Source organism: Belonocnema kinseyi, chromosome 1, assembly GCF_010883055.1.
Source record: "Belonocnema kinseyi isolate 2016_QV_RU_SX_M_011 chromosome 1, B_treatae_v1, whole genome shotgun sequence".
Classification (NCBI taxonomy): domain Eukaryota; kingdom Metazoa; phylum Arthropoda; class Insecta; order Hymenoptera; family Cynipidae; genus Belonocnema; species Belonocnema kinseyi.
In genome coordinates, this window is record NC_046657.1 from 168,736,177 (window position 1) to 168,750,187 (window position 14,011).

Sequence of the window (14,011 nt, forward strand, 5' to 3'; positions counted from 1 at the left end):
AGAGGGAGCTCTTCTTAATATTTTGACACCAAAATCATGTCGATACACCTTACCGACTGCGAGTAAAGCCACCCACGCTTTAACTTGACAGACTGTAGTCTTCGAAGCCTTGTACGTCCGGATGAGAAAATGTTCTTTCTCGTCCCAACTGCTTAAGTAAGTAATGTAAAACAGTATCTAATAAATATACTTTTCCAACAAAAATTATTAAGTATGCATTAAAATTCAATATTATAGATTTATATGAAATATTAATAAGGTTAATGTTGTCGGTTTAATTTTTAAAATAAATCAAGTAAATGAACTTTCTGTTGAATATTTATATTTTCGAATTAAAAATATAACTGTTTTGAAGAACACTCATCTTTTTTAATTGAAAATTCAACAGTTTGGTTAAATTTTTTTTTCTTAACTGAAAAATGTTTTGATAGCATTTCATCTATTTTCTTGAAAATTAGTTTTTTTGGTTCGAAAACGTATCTTTTTAATTATAAATTTCATCTTCCTTGAGCAAAAATGCAACTGTGGTTGAAAACTAATCTGTTTAGGTTGATGCTTCAGCAGTTTGATTGGAAATTCGTTTTTTTTTTAATTAATTCGTCTGCTTTCAATATGTAATTAAAATTTTTTTGGTTAAATATTAACTATTATATTTTTTTAGCAAAATTTAACTTTCTTGTTCAACCTAATACTTCAATTTTCTAACAAATTCTTGAATTTTTAAATAAAAAAGACTAATTTTCTACCAAAAAAGATTAATTCTGATCAAAAAATATAATAGTTGATATTTCAAACGAAAAATGTTTTAATTATAAATTAATCATGACATCATTTTTTAACCAAATAACATTTTTATTAAAAGAAGAAAAAGATTTTAACCAAATTTATGAATTTTCTAGCTAAACAATAATATAATTTTTAACAAAACAGTTGTATTTTTCTCAAAGAAAAATGTCATTTATAATTAAAATGACGAATTTTCAACAAAAAAGTTGAAATATTAATCAAAACAGATTTTTCAGTCAATAAAATTTTCAACAAAATAATAAAATTTGTAACCAAAAATAACTTACTAATTTTAATAAAAAATTTAACTTGTGAGTTATTATTAAGTTACTTATCTAAGCAGTTGGCAACATTTATAGAGGTTAGAATTAGAGGTTTCAATAAACTACTTTAAATAACATAATCAATTAAACATTAATCGAAATCCATTTTTGTTTTTAAATGTCTTTTGTAATAAATTTTAAGTAAATTGTAACATTTTATTTGGATAAACCCCATTGGACTTTTCTTGTCCCAGCATTGGCTTCTTTGGTGTCCCACTTAACGATATGCCCCAAAATTCGTGTCCAACTAATGGGCGATTTGATTAGCTTTAAAAATATCCATTTATATTAATTAACTATAAAATTACTAATGTATTTTTTGTTTTAATCGATCAAATGATGTTTTAGCCACTGATTATAACGGTCTTTGTACAAAAAATTCCAGTTCCCCATTTTAAAATTGTGTTTATGTGGGTTAGCTTTTCCTATTTGTCCAAGTTATGGTCAGCTTACCTTATATTTTATATCAAATATGCTTGCCAGATTTGATTGATAAGAACAAACAATAAGTAATTAATGTTATATTTAATTAATATAAACAGATATTTTTAAGCTAGTCAGATCGCACATTAGTGGGACAAGAATTGTGGAGTATATCCTTAAGTGAGACATAAGATGCCAATACTGGGACAAGGAAAATCCAATGGGGTTTATCAAAATAACATTGTACAAATAACTTAAAATTATAGAATACAGTAAAAAGCAAGAATAGATTGTTATAAATCATAAGGAATTGATTTTTCTTTATTTTTTAATCAAATTCATCTCAACATGTTAAAATTTTTCTTAGCAAAATAACACGATATTATTCAATTAAATTAATTAATATTGGAATGATTATTCATAAGCTCCACGATTGCCGTCCAATTGATTGTAAATTTTGATATAGAATTCATCTTAATTAAAATTAATAGATAAATTGAATAAAGTATTCAAACAATTTTAATTTCCATTGGCCTTTTTGGTTCGAAAATTTATCTTTTTAATTATAAATTTCATATTTTTGAGCAAAAAAAAAAACTGCTTGTTTGAAATATTTTTTCTTTTTTTTTTAATGAAAAATCTTATTTGGTTTACAAATGATCTCTTTCAGTAGAAATTTTATCTGTTTTTGCTATAAGTCAAACTGTTTGAGTGAAAATTTGTTTCTTTTTAAATTAATTAAATTTTTTTCAATCAATTTAATTCTTGTTAACTAAAAATTTTTTTTTAAATTTATTTGAAATATCAGCGATCATATTTTTTATGAGAATCTATCTTTTGGGTAGAAAATTAGTCTCTTTTATTTTAAAATTAAACAATTTGATAGAAAATTAAAGTATTAGATTAATCAAAAAAGGTGAATTCTGATTAAAAAATATAATAGTTGATATTACAGCAAAAAATATTTTTTGCCTGAAATAGGCAGAACAAGCGCACTTTATTTGCCCGTGGAGAGTCAGTAAAACAGAACTTTATTGTACTGCGACCATTGGCACGCAAAGTGACAGCATAGAGAAAAAAGTGAGTGAGAAGTGAAAGAAAAGTGAAAGAAGCGTGAAAGAAAAGTGAGAGAAGAATTCATTTTAAACATAAGTTTAACTTCGAAGTGATTTTTTATTTTCATGGAAAAGAGCTGTTATTCTGCCTATTCCAGATAAAGTTAAGTATGCACCACGGCAGTAAAATTGAACTTTATACGAGGATGTAGAATTTAACTTCCGAGCAGTTCTTGGATGCAGTTTACCGACCTCGCCTTTGGCTCGGACGTTAAATTCTGCATCCTCGTATAAAGTTCAACTTTACTGCCTTGGTACATAATTGACTATTGATTAAGAATTCAAAGCAGTTGAATTAATTTAAAGAAAAAACGAATTTTTGAAAACTGTTAAAGCCTCAACCCAAACAGATCAATTTTCAATTACAGTTGCATTTTTGCTTACGAAAGATAGAATACATAATTAAAAACATACATTTCAGAACCAAACAGACGAATTTTCAACAAAATAGTTCAAATATTAATAAAAAAATCATTTTTCAGACGGTATAAAAAAAAACTTGAACCAAACTCTTGAATTTTCAATTTAAAAAGACAAGTTTTCTTTAAAAAAAAAAGTATTTCAGTGCATATTTACTAATTTTTATTAAAAAATTTAATTTATGAGTTACTATTAAATTATATACCTAAGAAGTTTGGAAAAATTTGAGGTTAGAATTAGAGGTTTCCAAAATCTGCCGTGAACAGTTTTTTCAGAATAAATAATCAATTGAACGACATGTGTGGATCTTATAAACAATGTTTTTAATATTTCAGTACAACAAAACTGCAAAATTATATTAAAAACACGGGCAAAGTGACAGTCTTATTAATGGAAACGCAATTGCGCAACTCACGTTGATATTTCCGAAACTGAGACAGTCAGCGACAGCTTGTCCCGGTTTAGGCAACTTCGCCAAGAATTTGTCCAAATTCGGGACATTAAAATATTTATAACTTTATGAATAAAATCGCTAAAAAAGTTATGAATTTTATTCTTAAATACATGAAAAATATAAAAAAATATGACTTTTTTATTAGTGTAGGAAATTTTAATAATACAAGGCTATAAAAGTTATGCGGAAAGTTTTAAAATACAAAAAAATTTCGAATTTGGCAGCAGTTCAGTCGCAGATTTTGTGAAGTATTTTTTTATTATTTTTTTACTAAATGTATGACTTAATAGAAAAAAATAAATAGTGGTAATAAATTAAAAAGAACTTCAAAAATACTAGAAAATTTTTACTTTTATGATTTATGTTGGAATATGAAAGATACTTAACGATATTTATTATTGTCCCAGTATTGGACATACTTTTTATGTTGTCCCAGTAATGGTCGGCTTACCTTAATAAGAAATTAAAAAGTCGTGTTTTATTTTAAGCTTATTTATACTCCAGATGCATAAGTGCGTGTGTGTGTGGTCAAATGTTTCTATGATTGTACCGAACGGTCTTTTCTTTGGGACTACACCCACGAAGGAATAATAAGGAGACCCAATTGCCAGTGGGAAGCCATCTGAAATTGGAAATAGAAACATTACCGTAAGTGATACGCACATTACAGGAAGATCTTAGAAGTGAGTGCGCAGGTGCGCAGTTGTCCTCTTTCTATACACGGAAAAGTGTGCGAGTGAGAAAGTTTGTCGAATTGACGTAAGTTAGAGGTTGTGTTCTTTTGTTGATCATCATACAAAAGATACACAAAATAAATATATAAACAGTATTTTCAGTATTTGTTTGAAAAATGTGTGAACAGATTTCGAGAAGGAAACGTATAGGTAAGTACCTTTTAAATTTGTAATACGATAAATAGGCTAAAGATTGTTAAGGCTCTGAGAAGCTCTGAGAAATTCTCCGCAGGCACTCAGGTAGTGAGTAAAGGTTAAATTTCTAAATCATTTCTATTAAAATTAAATGACAGTTAGGTAAAACAATAAAATATATTAGACGTTTATTGTACTTACAGTGAAGGCTTTAAAAAAACGGAAGTGTATTTGCCTTCTTCAGCGTGTAACTTCGTCCACAACCCGGAACTTGACACCTCATGGCTTAGAACACATTTCTGACACTTGCATCAAAACAAACAAACAGAACCTCTCAACTTACGTCAATTTGACAAACTTTCTCACTCGCACACTTTTCTATGTATAGGAAGAGGACAACTGCGCATCTACGCACTCAAATCTAAGATCTTCATGTAATGTGCGTATCACTTACGGTAATGTTTCTATTGCCAAGTGGGGGAACGGAGTTAGGTCTCCTTATTCTTCCTTCGTGACTACACCACTGCCTATATTGTTTAGCCTCGATCGCTGCGCGTTTTTACGCACTCTTGCTTCATGTTTAGAAACTGTCGAGTCAACAGTTCGAGGGATAAAATACCCAGTTGTGCGTTCTAAATTTATCCATACATTTTTCATAAAAATAAGGATTAAATGTTTCATTCTTTTTATCCCGTATCCGAGACCTAGCTACAAGATCGTGAATTTGTTACGGATACATTTTTTCCGTGTTGGGTGTTAAAAATGCAACATTTTTCTTGTACTGACTTTTTTTCATATCGTGCGTTGTTTGGCTAAAAATGTTCATTTGCGTTTGTTTTTTTTTGGATTTTGAAAACGCTATAACTCTAGAATTTTTGATGTCATTTTCTTTTGGTCCAATTTAAAAAAAAGTGGTCTCAGAAATTTTGAAAATGCTCTAAAATTTTGAATTTTTATCAAAAAATGGATACCTAACGAACCTGACCTTCAATTAAGGGATAAAATTTTACACAAATCTAATACCTTCGCCGAAGAGAATGTAAAAAAAATAAAATATTAGTAATATTTCTGAAGTAATCCTAGAACTTTCCTTATGTGAAATTATGTGAAGAACAATGAAAGAAGTAAAATTTAGGTACACGGAAGTTGTACAAAGTTTCAGCGTACTATACTATAACTTGCGCATACTTCAAGTTTTAGAAGGTCTTGTTTAATCATTAAGGGCCGAAAATATGAACGATGTATAAAAATAAAATTTAATAAAATAAAATGATAAAATATGGGTGAAATTATTTTTAGTGATGCCTACTATTATTTTATTGTCATACGTGTTGCTGTTACGCAAATTATTTATTCTTTTTGTATACACATGTCCTTGGACCAGGGGTTGAACTTTTTTTTAATTTATAAAAAGCATCATTATTTTTACGCTAAATAAAAGAAAACAGGAGGCGAAACGAAAAAAAATATTTTAATTTTTGTTTTAATATAATGAATAGTTACTATAAATAAAAATTGCAATTTGTGTAACTACACAAGAAGGGATTTCCTACACTGAGTAAAATGTTTGTTTAAGTCAAGCAATAAAATTTATTTGAATTCATATATTACATTAAACATTGTTTTGTTTAAATTAAAAAAAGTTTTGTTTAATTTTAAGAAATGGAAACTATTTGCATTATTCATTAAAACGAATAATTTGTTTGGTACAATTTGTTTGATGAAATAAAAAATTTACTTTTATGAAACAATGCATTTATTTTTAATTTGCTTATTCGAATGCATAAAAATATTTATTTGATTCAAACAAAAAATACAGTACAAAACAGTAGTACAAAGTGCCGCTAGGCGTGCTAAGGCACTGCCTGCGGTTCCTAAGGAACTAACCTAGAATCTAAATTAATTGATCATGTGAGTTATTTAATGGCATTCATCTTTTTTCAGTGTTGTATTATTCTAAAGGTTCTGATTCACTGTAAAATCATAAATTAATTGATCATGTGAGTTATTTAATGGCATTTATCTTTTTTCAGTGTTGTATTATTCTAAAGGTTCTGATTCACTGTAAAATCATAAATTAATTGATCATGTGAGTTATTTAATGGCATTCATCTTTTTCAGTGTTGTATTATTCTAAAGGTTCTAATTCACTGTAAAATCCTAAATTAATTGAAAAATGGACACAATATCTCTAGTGTAGGAACTAATTGAAGTTTAGGGCTTTTACCTTTGATATAATTGAAGATTTCGAATGTAAGTCTTTTTCAATACTAAGTTCTTTCTTTATAAAAATGATTTATGAAATCAATCATATTCTTTTCTTTTATAATTATCATTGTATAGTTTAAAGCAGGAACACATATATACATTCGGATTTAATAAGTCTTTCATCTTTTACATATGCAATGATAATTATGGTTTACAATAAACACATTATCGAGCTTATACATTATTTTTATAAAGAATGCTCAATTTTAAGGTTAAGTGTAAAAAAAAGGAATTACTTCACTTGAACAAAATCTGTAGTTAATTAAAAAAATATTTATTAAATGTAACCAAGAAATTAATTTAAACAAACCTAACATTTATTTGAACTAAGCAAGTAAGGACAAACAAAAAACTTATTTGAATCAAACATTTGTTTGACCCCATATAAAAGAAATAATTTGTTTGATTCAAACAAACATTTTTCTCAGTGAAAAATCTAAAATAAGAAAATAAAATATTTCAAGAGAAAAAGCAATACAAGAAAAAAATGTAAAACAAAAACTGAGAACACCCAAATAGTATTTTCACAATCCGTTACAAATCTGAGTGACATAACTTCACTGAAAAGATTAAAATGTGCCGATAGAGATAGTGGTGGGGTGCCATTATAGAAAATAAAGGTTTTTGTAAACTCTAATGGGATGCATAACTTAGAATGTACCTGAATTTTATTGCTTGCAACCACAGTCTTCTATGTCAGAGTAGAGCGATATTCATGAAAACACTACAGGCTGCACTTCATCGACATGACACAGTGTAAACGTAAATATCTATTAGATAAAGTAATCGTATAATTTTTTTGTATACGCAGTTCGAGATTATTGATGCTTCGAAAATCGAATCCAAACGTCCATCAAAAATTTGAGTGCGTCAAAAGTGCACGACTGTCGATTCTGGCGCTTTGCGCTCGATGCTGTGTTTATCTAGCGCTTCGCGTTGTAGAATTTATTCACCCTGCGGTGCGCCCTTGCTCTTTGTATTTTTCCCACATTTGCGCAGAGAACTTTTAAAATTAAAGGTCAAAGCATCGACAACTGCAATTTGGTTATTGCAAATTCTCTTTTTTTAAAGTTTTTTCGGCTTTAACGAACATATTCTCATCACATATCTCGTCCTTCGCACTAGATTTTGTTAAAAATGTTAACTTTTCTACATTATTTAAATTATGTTCAAAACTGGGATATTAAATTTGTATCACATTTATTCACTCATCTCGACCTTGGATTGCTTATTAAAATGTTGCAAAATAAAATACAAATTGTATTCATCATGATTACTTTGATACTTGTTTTTTTTTTCTATTTTTCGTTGCATTTATTCTTATCCAGCTGAAACATGTAGACTGATATTGAAACAAGCGTATTTTTACATTCCCATCAGAGAAGGTATTAGATTTGTGTAAAATTTGACCCCCCCTCCCCAGATTTTGTCAAAAGTTCACGTTTTGAGACCCCCTGAATCCTAAAAACAGGTTTTTACGAATGTGTCTCTCTGTGTGTCTGTCTGTGAAAACGAGAACTTTTGAAAAAATTAATCTATTAGATTGACCTTTGGTACACTCGTTTAGTGTCCTAAACTAAAGGTCAAGTTCGTTAGCCAGCCATTTTGGATGAAAATTAAAAAATTGGGCACATTTTAAATATTTTTAAGATCACTTTTTAAAAACTAAAAAATTATCTATATGGTTATTCATAAAATTCCAAAATATTAACAATTTATCCTAATGACTTTTTTTGAAAAATCAAAAATGACTGGAGTTATAGCATTTTAAAAATCCAGAAAAACAAATTAAAATGAACGATTTAAGCCAAACAACGCACGATATGAAAAAAAGTCTGGAAAAGAAAAACTTTGGTTTTTGGAATCCTTAGAAGATTATAATAACAACTTTTTTAATTTGGTCGAGAAGCTGAACACCCCAAATTTGATTGTACCAAAAAAAATGAAAAATCCAAAAATTCCGTTTTTTGTCAAACTATGCAAGATACGAAAAGAATGAAAAAGCTCAAATTAAACGCCCTGGAAAGAACTACAATTTAAAAATGAATCACTTTTCGATATAAGCTACAAGAAAAAATTAGGCAAAACTTGTTCATCCAAAAAAGAGCTATAATTTTTGATAGGACAGTTAGTTTTTGCTTTAGTCGTAAAAAATAACATTCTGAATAAAAGTATTAAGTTTGTTTGAAAAAACGACACAAGGTATGAACTTAAATTACCAGACCAAAGTTGTTCGCCTAAAAAGATCTATAAATTTATTATTAATTATTTTTCGATAGGATGAGTAGATTTTTTAAAAATTGTAAAACATAAGATGAAAAATTTAAAAAACACCTTTTTCGGAAAAAGCACAGAAAAGACGAAAGAGAACATATGCTTCTATATAGGATCCTATATAGGTTCCTGTATTAGACCCCATGCAAGGAAATAAGAATGAGTATGATTCAATTTTTATGTTTTTTTAACGAAAGAGAATTCACAATCACAAAATTACAGTGGTGGATGTTTTGAGTCTTAATTTTAAAATTTTTGCGCAAGAATGTGCGAAAATATAAAGACCGAGCGCGTAGCGCGAGGTAAATACATAATCGAGTGCGAAGCCCGAGATAAACACAACATCGAGCGCGAAGCGCGAGAACCAACAGTTGCGCACCCTAGGCGCGCTCAAACTTGCGAGCTGCACGATTAAAAGTATGCGTTCTCTCTCGGAATTATTCATACCAAATTTATAAATTTCCCTATGAAAAAGTGATTCATAAAAAGTTTTTTGTAGACCATTTTCTAGTTGCACGACTTTTTTTTATTTATATTCTTTTCGCATATTGCATAGTTTGACCGCAAATGAAATTATTTATTTTTAATTACTTTCAGTCCGAAAAATTTGAATTTTCGATGTTTTAAAAAATTCAAAAAGTTGTTAGGATAATCTTGTAGAACTTTAGAAAAACGTTTTTCTTCTTTTGACTGTTTTTCATATCATGCGCTCTTTGCCTTGAAATATTTATTTTCGTTTTTTTATGATTTAAAAAACGCTACATTTAAAAATATTATTAAAGTGTCTATTGATCTGGTTAAGTGAAGGACTTCAACGGTACGACTTGTAAAGTTAAATGAAACCATTATGAAAGTGGTAAGTATGTAGACTATAATGAAATTGTTTGATCATGAAATCTTGAAATTGTAGTACATTATTATTTTTGAAATCGTACGTTGGAATGAAGAATAATGTTATTTCTAACACTTCCAAACATTTTTTATCGTAAAAATACCTGCATAATTAAAAATATAATCGATCTAGTTGCGTAATATCGCGTCAATTTGATAAACTTTCACACTCGCACACTTTTCCATGTATAGGAAGAGGACTACTGCGAACTGCGCACGAAAATTTAAGATCTTCCTGTAATGTGCCTACCACTTACGGTAATGTTTCTATTGCCAGTTTCGAATGACTTCCCACTTGCAGTTGAGTCTCATTATTCCTTCGTGTACGATATACAGACCACAACGACGACAACGAAGGGTAAACAAGCATACCGTACTGCAGCACGTAATAAAATATTAACAAACTTTATACAATACTAAATAATCTAACGAATTCCACAGGATTTGTTTAGTACATCCGAATGGCCTGCTTTTGTTTATCTTATTTCTAAAATTCCAAATGTCAGAATCGATAAAAATAGATTTTTGATTCCATGTATGAAATATACCAACTGCAATCTGACTCTTTTATACGGACTCAACCGAATTCGATATCATTCGATCAAATATGGCGAGCGCCGGCAGTCCAAAAAAGTTAAATGTGCATGGCATGAAAGCTGCAAGTTACGTCGGCGTCGCTTTTGTGTTTGTTTTTTCCCGTCCGGCTAAGGATAATAACGCTGGTATAAGACTACATCAATTTCGAATTTTTAATGTTTTTGACAGCATAAACCTTTTAACGCTCACGACTTTTTGGACACACGCTGTGTCGATACGCCGTGCGACGCATATGAGATTACATGTGTCGGAATTTTTACCATCACAACGAGTCTACTATTCTGCACATATTGCACACACCATGCGGGCTCATTGAAGAAGGGTCGTGTATGACCTAAGTGATTTCAGTGGCTAGTCATAGTGGTGCATTCCCACCCCCATCACACATTTGGAAAGGAGGTCGTGTCTGACCTAAGTTATTTCTGTGCTAGTCATAGGAGTACCTTTCTGCCTCCATGAGTTTTTTGGGATTTTGGCCTTAAAAATCAGTTTTTCAGGTCTTTTCACTATCATATTCGTGATCAGCGCATCAAAATACATAGGTGTACAGAGTTTAAAATTATTTGGAGGTAAGCGGTTTCCGGAAGTTCTCCCATTATTTTAAACAATTTTCCAAAAAATAGAATAAACCGATTAAAATGTACTAAGATAGTATGTATTTTAATGAATTTTAACATTCATTTTGAACACTGTTTTTAGTGCTTTAACAGTGTGCAGAATATACCACGCATGTTTATCTTATGTATTTTAGCAAATTAAAAAAAAGAAAAAGTCAATAAAAATCGACTGAAAATAGAATTTATTTTAACGAATTTTAACGTTTTTATTTCAAAAGCATTTGTTTTTAGTTCAGTAACAATTGTAACTATATATTATGTTAATCTATTTTTATTGATTTTTTAATTTGGTTGGAAAAAGTGTTTAAAATACACAAGATAAACATCTAGTAAGGGGCTTCTATAGATTTTATAAAGTAAAACGATTTTGAATATTTTAATTATGAGTCTACTGTTCATCTTTTTCGTAGTTTCAAAAAAATGAGATTTTTAATCTTTAAAAATTATGTTTCTTAAATTTCAGAAGTAAACCGCAATTTTTCTGTACTTTGAAGTTCGAGAATCTGAATATTCTCATGAAACATGAGTTTTACATTGTTGTTGAAATAAAACACACATTAAAGCAAAAATTTTAAGTAAGTCAAGATACAAGCTATTTTAGTAAAGTTCGATCGACCTACATATTTTATTTTTATGGAAAAATTTGCTAAAATCCACAAACAAAAAAAAACAAATAGTAAAGTTATAATTTTATAATCGATTTTAGGAAACATATACAACAGATAAGCTTGTCGTGCAAACACTTTTGGGCGCTAGCCGCATTTTTTAATACCCCTAATACTGCTATATTTTCCATTTTACAAACGGAGAAAATAACTGTTATTATTACGGGGATCCTATATTAGAATTGTACTTTACAGCAGGGTTTTCTGTAGAAAGTACAGAAAAATACATGCTGTACATATTCTAAGGAATTAGCAGGATTAGCTGACTCTTTTTCCGTGAGCAATTAAATAGAATTATAATTTTTGTCTAAGTGAAAAGACAAATATAATAACTTGAATGTACAATATTTCAGAACAAATTTTGGCGTATAAATTTCTGTTTTTAACTTCAAATTGCATAGTGTTTTTGTCGTTGTAAATTTAAGAATAATTTTTGGTAAATTGTTTAGTCAAAACATTCTGCAATTCTCTCAAGATTTTCTGTAGAAAGTACAGAAAGATACATGATGTCCCATATTCTATAAGATTAACAGGATTATTTGATTCTTTTTCACCGTGAAACATGAAATAAAATTATAATCTTCTTCTGAGTGTAAAGATAAATTACTACCTCATTAATTTATGTGATGACTTTCCTGAACACTTTTTACAACATGCATATAGCTTTATGTATGAAAGAAAACGTTGCTTAGAACTTGCACTGTCTTTTCACGACGACGAATACTTGTATACTGGAAACTATCTTGCTTCAGATTTATTTGAGATTTTTCACAGAAGTCGTCAAAACTGCTTTAAGCACGATTTGGAATTAGGTAGGGACAGGTAAGCATTAAGCACCCGCTCGTTTTTCTCACGCTGGAAAGCTGTATAGACATGTGGGCGACTTCCATTTCATCGCGGTGTACCTGCTCGTCTTACCCTCTCCACTCGACTTATCCTCACGTCCCTGACTGAGCGAGACTGCTATGCCGGGCTTTGCCAGTAGGGGGCCCCTTTTTCCTAATGAGGCATAAAATGCCATGCATGAAAATGTTATAGTTTTGCAATCAACAAATTAAAAATATTATATTCGGAATCTATGTTTTTTGCGGTTCCAAGGATATGTAACTTGCAATTAAAATATTGAAATTGGACCAAGTTATGGCAGATATTTCTTTGTTTTGACCCTGACTAGATAGCATTATGGAATTCTCCGTAGAGTAGTTGAAAATGCATCAGTTTATTTGGTAGAAAATTCGCCTGTTGACAATTTAATAGAACATATGGATTTTAACCCAACTGCCTAGAAGAATATTATACTTGAAACCAAGTACTTGAATTTTTTAACCAGAAAGACGAATCCTTAACAAAACAGTACACAATATAAGTTATTTATTATACACATACACATATAGATATAAACAATAATTTTATAATATTAAAAATGATGGTCGATTATTGGGCAATTGAACAGAACTAGGGGGTGAAATAAAGGATTTTGAAAAATAAGGGCCACACTAGAGTATTAAACACAAGGGCAATTTATTAAAAGGAAACTAAACTTTACTTTCCAGGGAATAGAATTAAAATGAGTATACTTATAATAGTAGATTATAATATGGAGAATATAAGAGATTTATTTCCACCGGATGAGTAATTCTCTAAAGAATACCAGGGGCTGCCAAGAAACTCTCTGGAGTATACATTTTTCAAATATCTTCGTATATTATTCCATATGCACATGTAATTGAAATGTCAGATCCATCAATTGCAAAAAACTTCAACTATATTCAATTTAATATTTTGACAGCTAATTTCTATCAATTATGTCCAATTTTCCTCCAGTTTCTTCATAGTAGATTTAACTATTCGTCTGATTGTCTAACACTTGTAAATTATTAGTACGTAATATTGAAATAAAATATAATTAATTTCGATTTCAAAATAGCGTTAATAACACTGGAAATTAAATATTATTAATTAATCGCTTTATCATAAAACCTGAATGCCTGAGGAAGTCGGCATCTTGAAACTAGAAGTATTGCCAGTTTCCATTCTGTGTTATTGAGAGAAACATTCTCCGAGGTCTTTTAATCAATATAGGAGTTAAATTTGGCTAAATGTTAAATTTATTCATTTGAAGATAATCCTCTAATTATTATTATAATTTATTATGTTGTACTTATTATAATAACTTTGTACAGTTGAAAAAAATCATTAAAACCAATGCCTAGTTAAATAATCAATTTTAAACTGTACTGGGAAATTAAAAAATTAATGGATTTCACAACTTAATAGTCGAACTACTTTTTTGAAAATGAATTATTTGG

At 29.3% G+C, this 14,011-nt stretch overlaps 1 protein-coding gene across 8 annotated transcripts in view; it reads right to left on the minus strand.

Moving 5' to 3' along the window:
- The window catches only part of LOC117170435 (venom carboxylesterase-6-like), a 92,699-nt gene that overhangs the window by 38,888 nt on the left and 39,800 nt on the right, over window positions 1-14,011 (minus strand). The window contains exons 1-2 of one of the 8 annotated variants that reach the window (XM_033357190.1): window positions 4,845-4,895; window positions 3,973-4,143 (exon numbers count right to left, since the gene is read on the minus strand). The exons of 4 other annotated variants lie outside the window; for them this stretch is intronic. The gene's annotated coding sequence lies outside the window, so the exon portion shown is untranslated. Of the gene's footprint in view, window positions 1-3,972; window positions 4,144-4,591; window positions 4,643-4,844; window positions 4,896-7,319; window positions 7,393-14,011 lie in introns of those variants that run through there. 3 more of the 8 variants (XM_033357179.1, XM_033357171.1, XM_033357200.1) reach the window with 3 other exon arrangements.